Here is a 12,985-nt window from a genome sequence, read left to right on the forward strand (position 1 = left end):
ATAAGATCTTTGTAAAGTGGGCGAAAAGGGTACAAAACGAAACTAGGCCTGCCACGCAAAAGGGGATTGAACAAAAATGCGTCAAAAGTAAGTTTTTCACATAAAATTTTGTTGGGGAATCGATTGCGCATGGTTAAAAAAAACCTGTAACAAAAAGTTAATATCTGTTGTTTTTGTTAGGGTCCTTTAAACAAAATTTTGATTTTGTTTTGAGTATTCAAAAACACCCAAAATGCAAAAATTCTAAATTTTAATTATTTGACCTTAAAACATACCGATCCGTTGTATTTTTTTCTTATTTATATTGCTCTATAAAATGAAAAGAAGCTGAAAATGCAATTTTCATCTGTAAAAAACGTTAAAGATATAGTAAAAATAACCACATTCATTGCAAATGCCACTCAAGGCCAATTTAGGCCGCTGCAAATATTATTCGAAATTTATGTTCCTCAACTCTGGTCAAAGTTAAGAGGTTAGTTTTGAAAACGCAATTTTTACCAGTCCAGATGTTTTGCAATCATTTGATTTTTAAATGTTGGCAAAACTAGTATTTTTACTTTTTTTTACTGTTTTTTAAACCATGCGCAATCGATTCCCCAACAAAATTGTATATGGAAAACTTACTTTTGACGCATTTTTGTTCAGCCCCCTTTTGCGTGGCAGGCATAATTTTCGATTTTTACCCTTTTCGCCCACTTCACGAAGATCTTATAGGTCTAAAATAGAAGCTAGAAAAGGGGTTGACACCCTGTTGATGTGTCACCCTGTCTTCCAACTATGTCAAAATTTCTTGAAATAAGTAGCTTAACAACTTTTCCTAAGACACCAACGCTTCAACAGGTCACCAGTAGAAGTTAGGGTTTGGTTGACACCCTGTAGGTGTGTCACCCTGCATGTCAATATTTTTAAATTAAAGCCACATTAATATGCAAAAACTTTTTCTAAGACACCATTTTGTTAGGTTGCTTCCTTATTACGTTAAAAATTAGGATTTTGAAATATCTACCGAAGTACTGGCAGTGTTGGCAAGAAATATAATTTTCAGCACTTTTTTTGAAATGCCTCTTTTAAAAACTTTGTATCTTTTTTCAGAAGCAAGATAGGACCATACTTTCTTCAGGAAAGTTTTAGAGGACATTCAGGACTATACTTCTACGGTGTTAGTTTTTAAATTGTGTTAAAAATGAAAATTATTAAAATCAAAATGTAAAAAAGAGGGTTTTCCCATACAAATTTCCATACAAATTTGAATCGCTTTGCGGAAAGCCGGGTCAAACCCAATCGCTCCCAAATTTCAGGGGGTGGTTTGGGGACCCAAAAGGAACCGGAAAATGCCTGTTCTGAAAAATTGATCATGTCGAGCCACCCTAATATTTATGTTTATTGAAGCATTTATTGGCTTCTGAAGCTTCAGCGACATGAAATCCAGTTTCAACTCTCCTCGAAGCCCTGAATCGAACAAAAACACTTAGTAAATACAGGTACACAGTAGATGAAAATGATAATTTTGAATGAAAACAAAATTATGATATAAATAACTGACATTAAAAATAAAATAAAAACTTACATACAAAACAATAAATAATAGTACATTTTTAACTTTTCTTTAACTGTCTTAACAAAATAACACTAACCGTAAAAAGTCAATAACTTTCTTTAAAAAATCCAGTGCATTGAATACTAGGCCTTTCAGAATACAGTTCAAAAGGATTTTTTTTTCTTCGTGTTATAGAAAACTTTCAAGCTATTCAAATTCTTCATTCTTCTAGAATTTTGGGACCAAAGATCTGAAAAACAAAACAAGCGTTTTGCAGAAAAACTTATTTTAGAGGAATATTAAATAAATAAATTGCATTTTTCAACAGTTGCATTAATTTTATCGTGCCCCAAGCTTTTAAAATGTGAAAATAACGTTGCACATGTGGAATTTAAAACTTTTATTTAAAAAAAAGCAGAATTGCCATTGCCGTGGACTAGTTTTCAAAAGTTAATAAACATAAAACGAGAAAAATAATGTTTGTTTTAAAAGGAAAAAAGGTTTACCATTTACCTTAAACAAGAACGACATAAAACCATATATTACTAAATTTTCAAAATTTAATAAGAATGAAAATAAAATTCAAATAAAAACTTAAAAGTATCAGCGAAAGTTCCAGAAAGATCCAGATAAATAATGCTCCGATTTGGCTCAAAGGAGAATGGGCGAATTTGGTCCAAGGATGTACACGAACGGGACCAACTTTTTTCGAAAGATCTCGCCGAGACATGAACAAAAGTCTTCTGGACCAACTCTCTAGACCCCGGGGTTCAAAAGTTACAAGCTGTTGAAGTTTGGGCATTTTGGGTTAAAATGTATAAAAAATTGTATTTTTACTATTTCTAAAATCATTCTTAAAATCAATATCATAATTCGATAATCTTGACTTCATTCGACGCGTTTCAGCAAGAACTATGAGTTCTGATATGTTTAAGCATGATTGAAACATGAATTCTCTTGTTTCTATCCGTTTGAACTGTTTGTGCAAGAGGCATACCATAGAAAAAAATCGAAACTTCAAGATTTTGAAACCGAATCCTACCCAGACTGCTTCAGTGAGTATAGAAGGCTACAGTGCAATGTTGTAACAACTAATTGGGATGTTCTGAGTCATCCGAGAACTCCTGGGAGTTAAGACCGGTGCATCTACCGCCGTTACGAGCAAGAGGACGGCGGTTTTTGACCGCTGATCATACCCGCATAGCTTCAGTGAGTATGGCAGACTACTTTGCTAATGTGTTGGAATATCCTGGGTCATCCTAGGACTCCCTGGAGTTAAGATCTGTGGGTCTATTAACATAACAAGCAAAATGTCGACTGGTTTTGACAACGGAACATACTCGCATATTTTTAGTGAGTATGATAGAATACCTTAATAATGTTTTGAAATGTCCTGGGTTCACCTAGAACTCCCTGGAGTTAGGATCTGTGGATCTTCCGCCGCAACAAGCCAGAGGTCGATGGTGTTTGACCGCGGAACAAACCCGCAAAGCTCCAGTGTTAATGTGTTGGTAAAAACCAAAAACCGGTCAAAACACTCAGAACATCCCAATTAGTTGTTACAACATTGCACTGTAGCCTTCTATACTCACTGAAGCAGTCTGGGTAGGATTCGGTTTCAAAATCTTTAAGTTTCGATTTTTTTCTATGGTATGCCTCTTGCACAAACAGTTCAAACGGATAGAAACAAGAGAATTCATGTTTCAATCATGCTAAAACATATCAGAACTCATAGTTTTTGCTGATACGCGTCGAATGAAGTCAAGATTATCGAAATCCATAATAAAATAGAGATTTTATGAATGATATTAGAAATAGCAAAAATACAATTTTTATACATTTTTACCCAAAATGCTTAAACTTCAACAGCTTGTAACTTTTGAACTCCGGGGTCTAGAGAGTTGGTCCAGAAGACTTTTGTTCATGTCTCGGCGAGATCTTTCGAAAAAAGTTGGTCCCGTTTGTGTACATCCTTGGATATACATATTTATTTTGTTTTCCAATTAGGGTGGTCCTATTCGAAATAGGGTGGTCCAAAAAAATGAAGTAACGATTATCGCAAAAACCTCATTTTTAATAACAAACCAATTTCATCTCTCCACGTTTCAAAAGAAAGGTGACGAGTTGGACCTTCAAACAAAAATACAAAGTCTAAAAAATCAGCTGAATACACTTACATATCAAATGAAAAAGTTATATGTCAATCTAAACAAAAATCGGAATTCAGTACTTAAATCATACATAAAGCACCATGCGTCTCCAGCAAGATGTACTTAAAAATCATTTCGATGGAAAAGCATGTTACTTTAAGTTCGATTGATATACTGAGATCCGATTTTTTTTTTTTGTAAAACATCATATCTTAGAATCCTGTAAACGGATAATAGTTCAGCCGTTCCGGAGATATGATTTTTTTATGTGATTTTTAGCAACAAAATAATGTGAAAAACACAATTTTTGATACAATCTTATTTTGGACAGGATCACCCTAATCACCAAACAAACCAAAATTATGTTGGCCAAGAAACTCCCATGCCAAATTTGATCAAAACTGGAGCACAAACAAATTAAAACTAATCTAATAACATGAAAATGCTTTTAAAAAACCAAATCCTCGAAAATTCAATAGCAGATTGGTAATTCTCCGCCAACTCACACAGCAGTTGCCCCGACCCCTCTTCGATTTGCGTGAAACTTTGTCCTAAGGGGTAACTTTTGTCCCTGATCACGAATCCGAGGTCCGTTTTTTGATATCTCGTGACGGAGGGGCGGTAAGTCCCCTTCCATTTTTGAACATGCGAAAAAAGAGGTGTTTTCAATAATTTGCAGCCTGAAACGGTGATGAGATAGAAATTTGGTGTCAAAGGGACTTTTATGTAAAATTAGACGCCCGATTTGATAGCGTACTCAGAATTCCGAAAAAAAACGTATTTTTCATCGAAAAAAAGTTCAAGATGGTATGTCAGAGACATAACCGAAAGACATAGGACCAAACAATTTGAATGAGTTTTTGGATTGCTAGTGAAATCTGGAAAAAGATTATTGTATTTTGTTTCATAGATTTGTCGTCAAAATTGTCATAAATGTTTCCCCAAGGTGAACCTTTCATGAGGGCACCGGCCACTCCAGGTTGTGGCCACTACTGTCGAAATGTCAATTTTCATGTTCAGTATCAATAACCATGAATTTTGATACCCATATTGCCACAACTCGTATGGTTCTGTAAAAGTCCCCCGAGGCCCCGGGGGAACCTGCTTTGAGATCACCGGCCACTCCAGGTTGTGACCACCACTGCCGAAATGGCCATTATCATGTTCAGTATCAAAAACCATGAATTTTGATACCCATATTGCCAAAACTCGTATGGTTCTGTGAATGTCCCCCCAGGCCCCGGGGGAAATTTCTTTGAGGGTATCGGCCACTCCAGGTTTTGGCCACCACTGGCGTAAACGAAATCTTCGAACGAATTGGGGGAAGCTTCCTGACTGACCCGGCTGTGCATCCCGAGGCCGTGACCAATTACACGAGCTCGTAGTAGATTCGTTGTACTAACCCATACAACAGGGCTACAACAATTTTCACACAGTCTACTAGGTTAAGCGATTTTACTCCACTGCCTAAAAGTTGCGGTTTTGCTCGTCCCCGGGTGTATCTGTAGTTGGTCGCTGTCTCTGATGGCCTTTTCAGGTGACGAATTTAGATACATCAATCGAACATACGTGGAAGGGAAACTCGACGCATCGAACCCAATCAGCGTGTACCATGAAACGGGAGTGTGTGTGTATGTGTTTGTGAACGCGCATTTGGCAATTTTCTTGAATCTGCCATCCTACGGCATTTGGTGTGTCATTCTACGGCATTCGCACACAATTTGCCCACTTCGGTGCTGCTCTCCGATTCTCTCTCTCTCTAGAAAAAAAAAGGTAATTTTGCAAAAGAAATCCTTCTCCAGAAGAGAGAATTTGCGTTGCTAAGGCTCTCTCTCTCCCTGCTGCTGCTGCTTCACCCGTCTGCGGCTCAGATATTATGAGCCGACCCGACTTGTTCAGCATCTCGGTGGCAACTAAGTGGAGTGGAAAGGGTAGAACGCATTTTTATACTTCTACTTCGCTATTACCTCCCCTCCCTTCACGATCGTAGACGACCAGTTCTGCTGCGGCGGTTTTCCCTTCAAAAGTGTTCGTTTTGTTAGCTATTTCTAAGCGTTTTAAAACATTGAATTGTTTGAATAGTTATACTATTCTGCCAATACTGAGAATTTTATAGAAAATTGCTGAAAGTTTTCCGAATCGAATGGTCCAAAAATTATGTAATTTCAATGTGTCTGGATGAAGATATTACCGTTTGAAATAACGTTCGCCAAATGTGACGCTTGGGATCGAAATTTTGAACTGGCCCCCCAGTATGGTAAGTAAAGACATAGTCCTATGTCAAAACACTAAAAAAGTTTTAAAAATTCTCCCATTTTCCGTTATCCGACTGTAAATTTTTTTAGAACATGTTATTTAATGGGAAATTTAATGTACTTTTCGAATCTACATTGACCCAGAAGGGTAATTTTTTCATGTAAAACAATTTTTTTCATTTTAAAATTTCGTGTTTTTTCTAACTTTGCAGGGTTATTTTTTAGAGTGTAACAATGTTCTACAAAGTTGTAGAGCAGACAATTACAAAAAAATTGATATAAAGACATAAGGGGTTTGCTTATAAACATCACGAGTTATCGCGATTTTACGAAAAAAAGTTTTGAAAAAGTTGGTCGTCATCGATCATACACGGTGGGTAAGAAGGGGATTATTATGCAACTTGCATGCACCTCGGAAATTCCTTCTGGAGGTTGTTGGGGGGACTATTCTGAGTCAGAAAAATCGATTCCCAAAATATTCTGTCGGTGAAAACTGATTTTTTTCTCGATTTGAAGTTAAAAACCTAATATATCACCTAAAAACCTCAAAATTATGTCTATGTCTCGGTCTAACTCTGAACAAAGATGTACATTTTTGTCAAGATATCAATTCTTAGTTCCCAAAATATATTCCTGACACAGTACACCTTAAAACGATCCATTACTTGAGTTCCAGCGTCATCAGGAGGTGTAAATAGCGTTACTTAAAAAAATATATTTTCAATTTGCTCTGGTAAATAAACTGTCATGTCTGAATTCAAAAACTAATGTTGTAGCATTGTTGCAAACAAAATGAAGAACAATTTTGCAGAAAAAAGTATGACATTCTATCCATTTTCGGTAAAGTTATGTCTATTTTAGTGGGAAATTGGTGCCAATTTTCAAAATTCTTCGATATTTAACTCATTCCTGTTATAAACAGCTACTATGATCATACTCAGCAGGATGTAACAAAAGTTACATTTTGGTGGTCATTCAGGGGCTGGTTACGGTGGGCATACTGAGCTCAAATCCCAAATATGAGCTTGATTGAACTTAACAGGAGCTGGCGCTTTGCATTTGAATTTTTAATGGAAATAACTCGTAAACAACATTTTTTGAAAAATGTAGATTTTTTGGTCACTGAAGCGTTTATTTTCAACATCATTGGCATGTAGGACAGATCCTTGTGCATGTTTTGGTATACATAACATTGAAGTTTTGAACAAAATGAAATGGCTCGACGCCTATCTTTTCAGCTGAGACGTTTTTTTGAAAAATTTCAAAACTTTGAAGGCCTGTACAGAGCTCCAGAGTGCTTCAATTCAATGTTATATATACCAAAACATGCGCAAGAATCTGGCCTACACGCCAATGATGTTGAAAATAAACGCTTCAGTGACCAAAAAATCTACATTTTTCAAAAAAATGTTGTTTACGAGTTATTTCCATTAAAAATTCAAATGCAAAGCGCCAGCTCCTGTTAAGTTCAATCAAGCTCATATTTGGGATTTGAGCGCAGTACGCCCACCTTAACCAGCCCCTGAATGCCCGCCAAAATGTAATTTTTGTTACATCCTACTGAGTATGTTCATAGTAGCTGTTTATAACAGGAATGAGTTAAATATCGAAGAATGTTGAAAATTGGCACCAATTTCCCACTAAAATAGACATAACTTTACCGAAAATGGATAGAATGTCATACTTATTTCTGCAAAATTGTTCTTTATTTTGTTTGCAACAATGCTACAACATTAGTTTTTGAATTCAGACATGACAGTTTATTTACCAGAGCAAATTGAAAATATTTTTTTTTAAGTAACGCTATTTACACCTCCTGATGACGCTGGAACTCAAGTAATGGATCGTTTTGAGGTGTACTGTGTCAGGAATATATTTTGGGAACTAAGAATTGATATCTTGACGAAAATGTGAATATTTGTTCAGAGTTAGACCGAGACATAAACATAATTTTGAGGTTTTTAGGTGATATATTAGGTTTTTAACTTCAAATCGAGAAAAAAATCAGTTTTCACCGACAGAATATTTTGGGAATCGATTTTTCTGACTCAGAATAGTCCCCCAGAACCTCCAGAAGGAATTTCCGAGGTGCATGCAAGTTGCATAATAATCCCCTTCTTAACCACCGTGATCATAGCCGTTCATGGTCACCCGCGACAGACACGGACGACGAAACAAAGAGAAACGCAAAAAGTAACTTTTTTAAAACTTTTTTTCGTAAAATCGCGATATTCTTTGATGTTTATAAGCAAACCCCTTATGTCTATATATCAATTTTTTTGTAATTGTCTGCTCTACAACTTTGTAGAACATTGTTACACTCTAAAAAATAACCCTGCGAAGTTAGAAAAAACACGAAATTTTAAAATGAAATATTTTGTTCTGCATGAAAAAAATACCCTTCTGGGTCAATGTAGATTCGAAAAGTACATTAAATTTCCCATAAAATGACTTGTTCCAAAAAATTTTACAGTCGAGTAACGGAAAATGGGAGAATTTTTAAAACTTTTTTAGTGTTTTTTTCGATGAAAAATACGTTTTTTCGGAATTCTGAGTACGCCATCAAATCGGGCGTCTAATTTTACATAAAAGTCCCTTTGACACCAAATTTCTATCTCATCACCGTTTCAGGCTGCAAATTATTGAAAAACACCTCTTTTTTCGCATGTTCAAAAATGGAAGGGGTCGTACCGCCCCTCCGTCACGAGGGGCGAAACGTCGAGTTCTTTACCCAAAGTTGATTCTTATGGAAAATTTAACGTACTTTCAGAATCAGTAAAAATATTTAGCTGTTTTCGTTAAAATTTCCGAGTAACAGCAAAAATAACTTTAAAAAGAAACGTCAAACCGTTGTAACTTTTCAGCAAAATGTATCTAAAATATTATATATCATTGTTTTTTCAAAGAAGTTGACCATAAATTTTAATTCATGAATTAAGACAGTTTCGGAATATTATGGAAAAAATAAACACTTATAAAAATTTACAAAGAAATGTGAAACATATTTAATTTGAATAATTCTAATTTTTTCCACATTTAAAAAAAATATATTTAGCAAAAATAAACAATTTTTGTAGAAACAAAGATTAAGGCCTTTCTTCCAATTCAGTACATCTTTTAGTAAGCTCAAGCCAAACATAAATATCACTTTTTTGTTGAAATCATTACAAAATTAATTTACATTGTGTTGTTTACATATTAAAACAAAAAAAAATTAAAATTGAAAACTTAGAATGCGATTTCCCCAAGAAAAACTTCTTCTTATTCACTTGTTAGCGAAGATAAAGATTTCCCTCCGAATTCTCGGGAGGCAGAGGAAGTGACAGAGGAGAGCGGGATTTCCCTTTCCGGCACAAGCCATAGTGGGCGATAGGAATGATGAGAGAGGCGGCGGAGGCCAGTAAATGACGTTCGACGAGGCAATCAAAGCGATGCCGGAAATGGGCCCACGAACCGGCGGAACGTGCACGGTCTCGCGAATCACGATGAAGCTGAGTTGGAAAAGTTAAGCATTCGATAAGTGTTTGATAAGTGATCGATAAAATGTCAGGCAAAGTGTGCGAGACGTTTATTGATTAAATTAAACACAATAATTTCAGCGATAATTTTATTGATTATTGGAATAAAAGTAACAAACTAAAATGAACTATCTAGATTTTTGTTAAACACAGAACAATAACTGTTTCTTCGCAAGAACAAAGAACTCACAAACAACATCTAGATTGCCACCATTTTCCTCAAAATAATGGCCAAATTTTTCCATCTGGAAACCATAAGTTTCGATAATGATATCACACGCAGCATAAAACCGAATCGTCCTATCTGGCCAAGCCAATCAAAAGCAATTGACAGCCGAAAACGGTTTGTCATCATTGGATGGCTTTATTATACGAAAAACGGATCTTTAGCGTGGGTTCCCATGAAAACATGTTACTTTTTGAGGGTGAGGTTGGATTTTTTGTCCTTTCTAATGACGTCATTATCCAATCACCAGTTTAATATCATTTTGTCATACTTTATAGTTCTGTTAATATCTTTCCATATTTAAATCGGGGAGTGTGCGCTTGAATTATAATGAGGTTAATGTTTCAAAAAAAAACCCCAATTAATTAGTGTGATTAAGCATAAAACATTTGAAATTATGATGTTTGCCAACAGTTAAGCCAGATGAACAAATACACCCTCCTCGTCAAAGCTGCGGAGAGCTGCTCACAACGATAAACAAATGATTATGCAGCCATATTGGTTTGCGAGGTATGTGCGCAGTTGCAGGCCATAATATGTGCAATCTAGTGTAATTGCGTTAGCATTAATCACCCATTTCAGGCTGGGTGGGTGCATAAATCGAATACTCACCATGAAATACCCTTAAAATATACACTCCCCTACTAATACACACACAAACACTTATGAGTACAAACGCATCATCGGTCAATAACAATTAATTCACACAAATTACAAAATGAATCATCGAGTTGTGACCTCAAACAGAAATTACGTACACTAACACACACTAACAAATTCACACACATGCTTGTCAAAGAATGCTAAAGTGTGGGTGTGTGTGTGTGTGGTCTATAAATTACCATTATCTGATGACAAATGAATAAATAATTGCGGCGCAAGAGTCGATAGCACACAAGACCCCGCTGAGATGAATGGTATGCTAACAATTGAATCGACACGTGGTGGGCTTTGAGTGTGTTTGATCATAATTGAAAAAAAGTATCATGATGGCAAATTTACGGACAGGTCATCAATGTCTTTCCAAAGTGGATTAAATCAATCATAAGTTTTTTTTTAAATTCATTGAAAAAATATCGTAAAATACCAATAAAATTAAAATAATATTTTAAAGTTTAGAAACCAACAATTCCAAGCTCTCAAACTGCTTGTCAATCTTAAGTTGAATCCAGATATCGTTTCAAACAGATTCCTCCTCCCAAAAAAAAAAAGACGAAGCTAGTGCATACCGGATTTCCTTGTTTAAATGAACTTCCGCTCCCTTTTTGGGACTTTTCGCCAAAAGTATCACCATCGGATGCAATCCGACCATTGTGTAAGGGGATGTTGCACAGTGAAAAAAAAATATTCGTTTTTCTACAAAAAAAAATGCAAACTTGTTTAGAAATTAATCATCTACTTTTACTTCTAATTTCTTAACTATGATCCTGTAAAAAATATGTAATTTTTTTTAATGTAACCAAAATCTACAACAAAGACACACAAAAATCAAAGCATAACAAGAGGCATCAGCAAAAAAAGTGCACAACAGCGCCGTATGATGTAATGGATTTTTGACAACCTGCCAACGCTATAATGCATGCCCGTTTTGATAGAGCAGAGCAGCAGTGTGGGCTGAAAATCTTCCGGTAGGAGGAAAACACGAAACGACAATCAGCAGCTCAGCTGTTTTGCTGATCGAGAACCAACGAAGAAAATTTACAAGCTAGGTACAATTGAGTTTGAGTTCTGTAATGGAATTTGATTTGCGCGACTTATATGTCTTGGATATAAAAGTATAAAAAGTTTTTGCAAGAGATTTCAATTGATTTCTTAGAAAAAAAAGGGAAAGCATTTAAAACTCTATAAAATTGTAAAAAAAAATTATTAAAATTCCAATCAGTCACACAAATAAACACAACTCGAAAAAACAATAAAGCTTAGCTTATCTTGCATGGTTCTAATTTAAAGATTAAAGTAATTGTTAAATAAATTCTGGAAATCACATCCAATTTCATAATTCCATGAATGTTTTGTTTTGATTCTAAGTTATTTTTAAATCTAGACTGAAAAGTATTATAAGAAACTTTTCAAGATTTAATATTTTTTTCTATTGTATTTTGAATAGCAGTTAAATGATTTTGAAGCAAATCCAAAAAAAAGTGCATAAAGGTAAATTCAATTTTATACAAGGTTTTTTTTCTTCCTCTTTGAAGACTTTTCTTAAAACTAAGGGGCCTAAAAGTTTAATTACTGAAATTACCAAAAATCTAAGATTTTCAACAATTTAGAATACGTTGTAGTTTGATTTTTTTTTTTTTTTTTCAATCAAATGGGGAACCTTTTTTTGTTGGAACTTTAGGTTAGAAAAAAACTATCACGCCATGGCTGAAGAAGATTATTATTGCAAATGAATGTTGGGGGGATGGGATCCTTTTCAAATATCCGTTACCAATAAAATATTTTACCTAGAGATTTTTAATTTACTTCAATTTAAAATTTTTCCATATAAATCAAAGGAGGCGCGCGATACTTCTTGAATCTTCACCTAAAATGATGCTTTGTGTGTGAATGATCATGCGCCTCCATCAAAATATATGATAAAACTTAAAAATTTGAATAGAATAAAAAATCTCTAGATAACATTATTTCGTTGTCACGGATATTTAAAATGGACATAACAATCTCCGGGTCCGGTGGCTCAGTGGTTAGCGTGGTAGCCTCTCGCCCCAGTGTGGCCTGGGTTCAATCCCAGACGGACCCGGTGGCATTTTTCGAGACGCCTGGCGTGGCCTTCTATCGGATGGGGAAGTAAAACGACGGTCCATTAGCGTAAAAGAGGTTTTGCGTGACTCATCACACATAACCTTCGGACGCCTAGAAATGAGCAGAAATTTGCAACAGAAACCACAAAATACCCGGGGTCGTTAAAGTGGATTGCTTTGCTTTTTATAACAATCTCCTTCAGCAATTGCGTGTAAATTTTGATAAATTAAGTCTTGTACAAATTAAAAAAGGGGGGACTGGCAAAAATCTAATTTTAAATTCCAAGTATGGTTTTCCAAGTATCACAAAATGCTTTACATTCTTATTCTTTTTTAAAGTGTCACGCGCTGTCAAAGTTCATATTTAATCAACAGCTTGAAATAAATCGCAGTCTTTTACAAGAAAATTTAAAAAGCTATTTTTTTCAATAATTATTATTTTGCACCCTGACTCACCCTGAAAAACTTGATGATACATTTGCATTTACCTAGTTGATATTCAGATTTACAGATGCTTGAGATATGAAATTAAGTTTCTGTTTATTTCTTTATTCC

The sequence above is a fragment of the Culex pipiens genome, chromosome 2 (assembly GCF_016801865.2).
Source record: "Culex pipiens pallens isolate TS chromosome 2, TS_CPP_V2, whole genome shotgun sequence".
NCBI classification, from domain to species: Eukaryota; Metazoa; Arthropoda; class Insecta; order Diptera; family Culicidae; genus Culex; species Culex pipiens.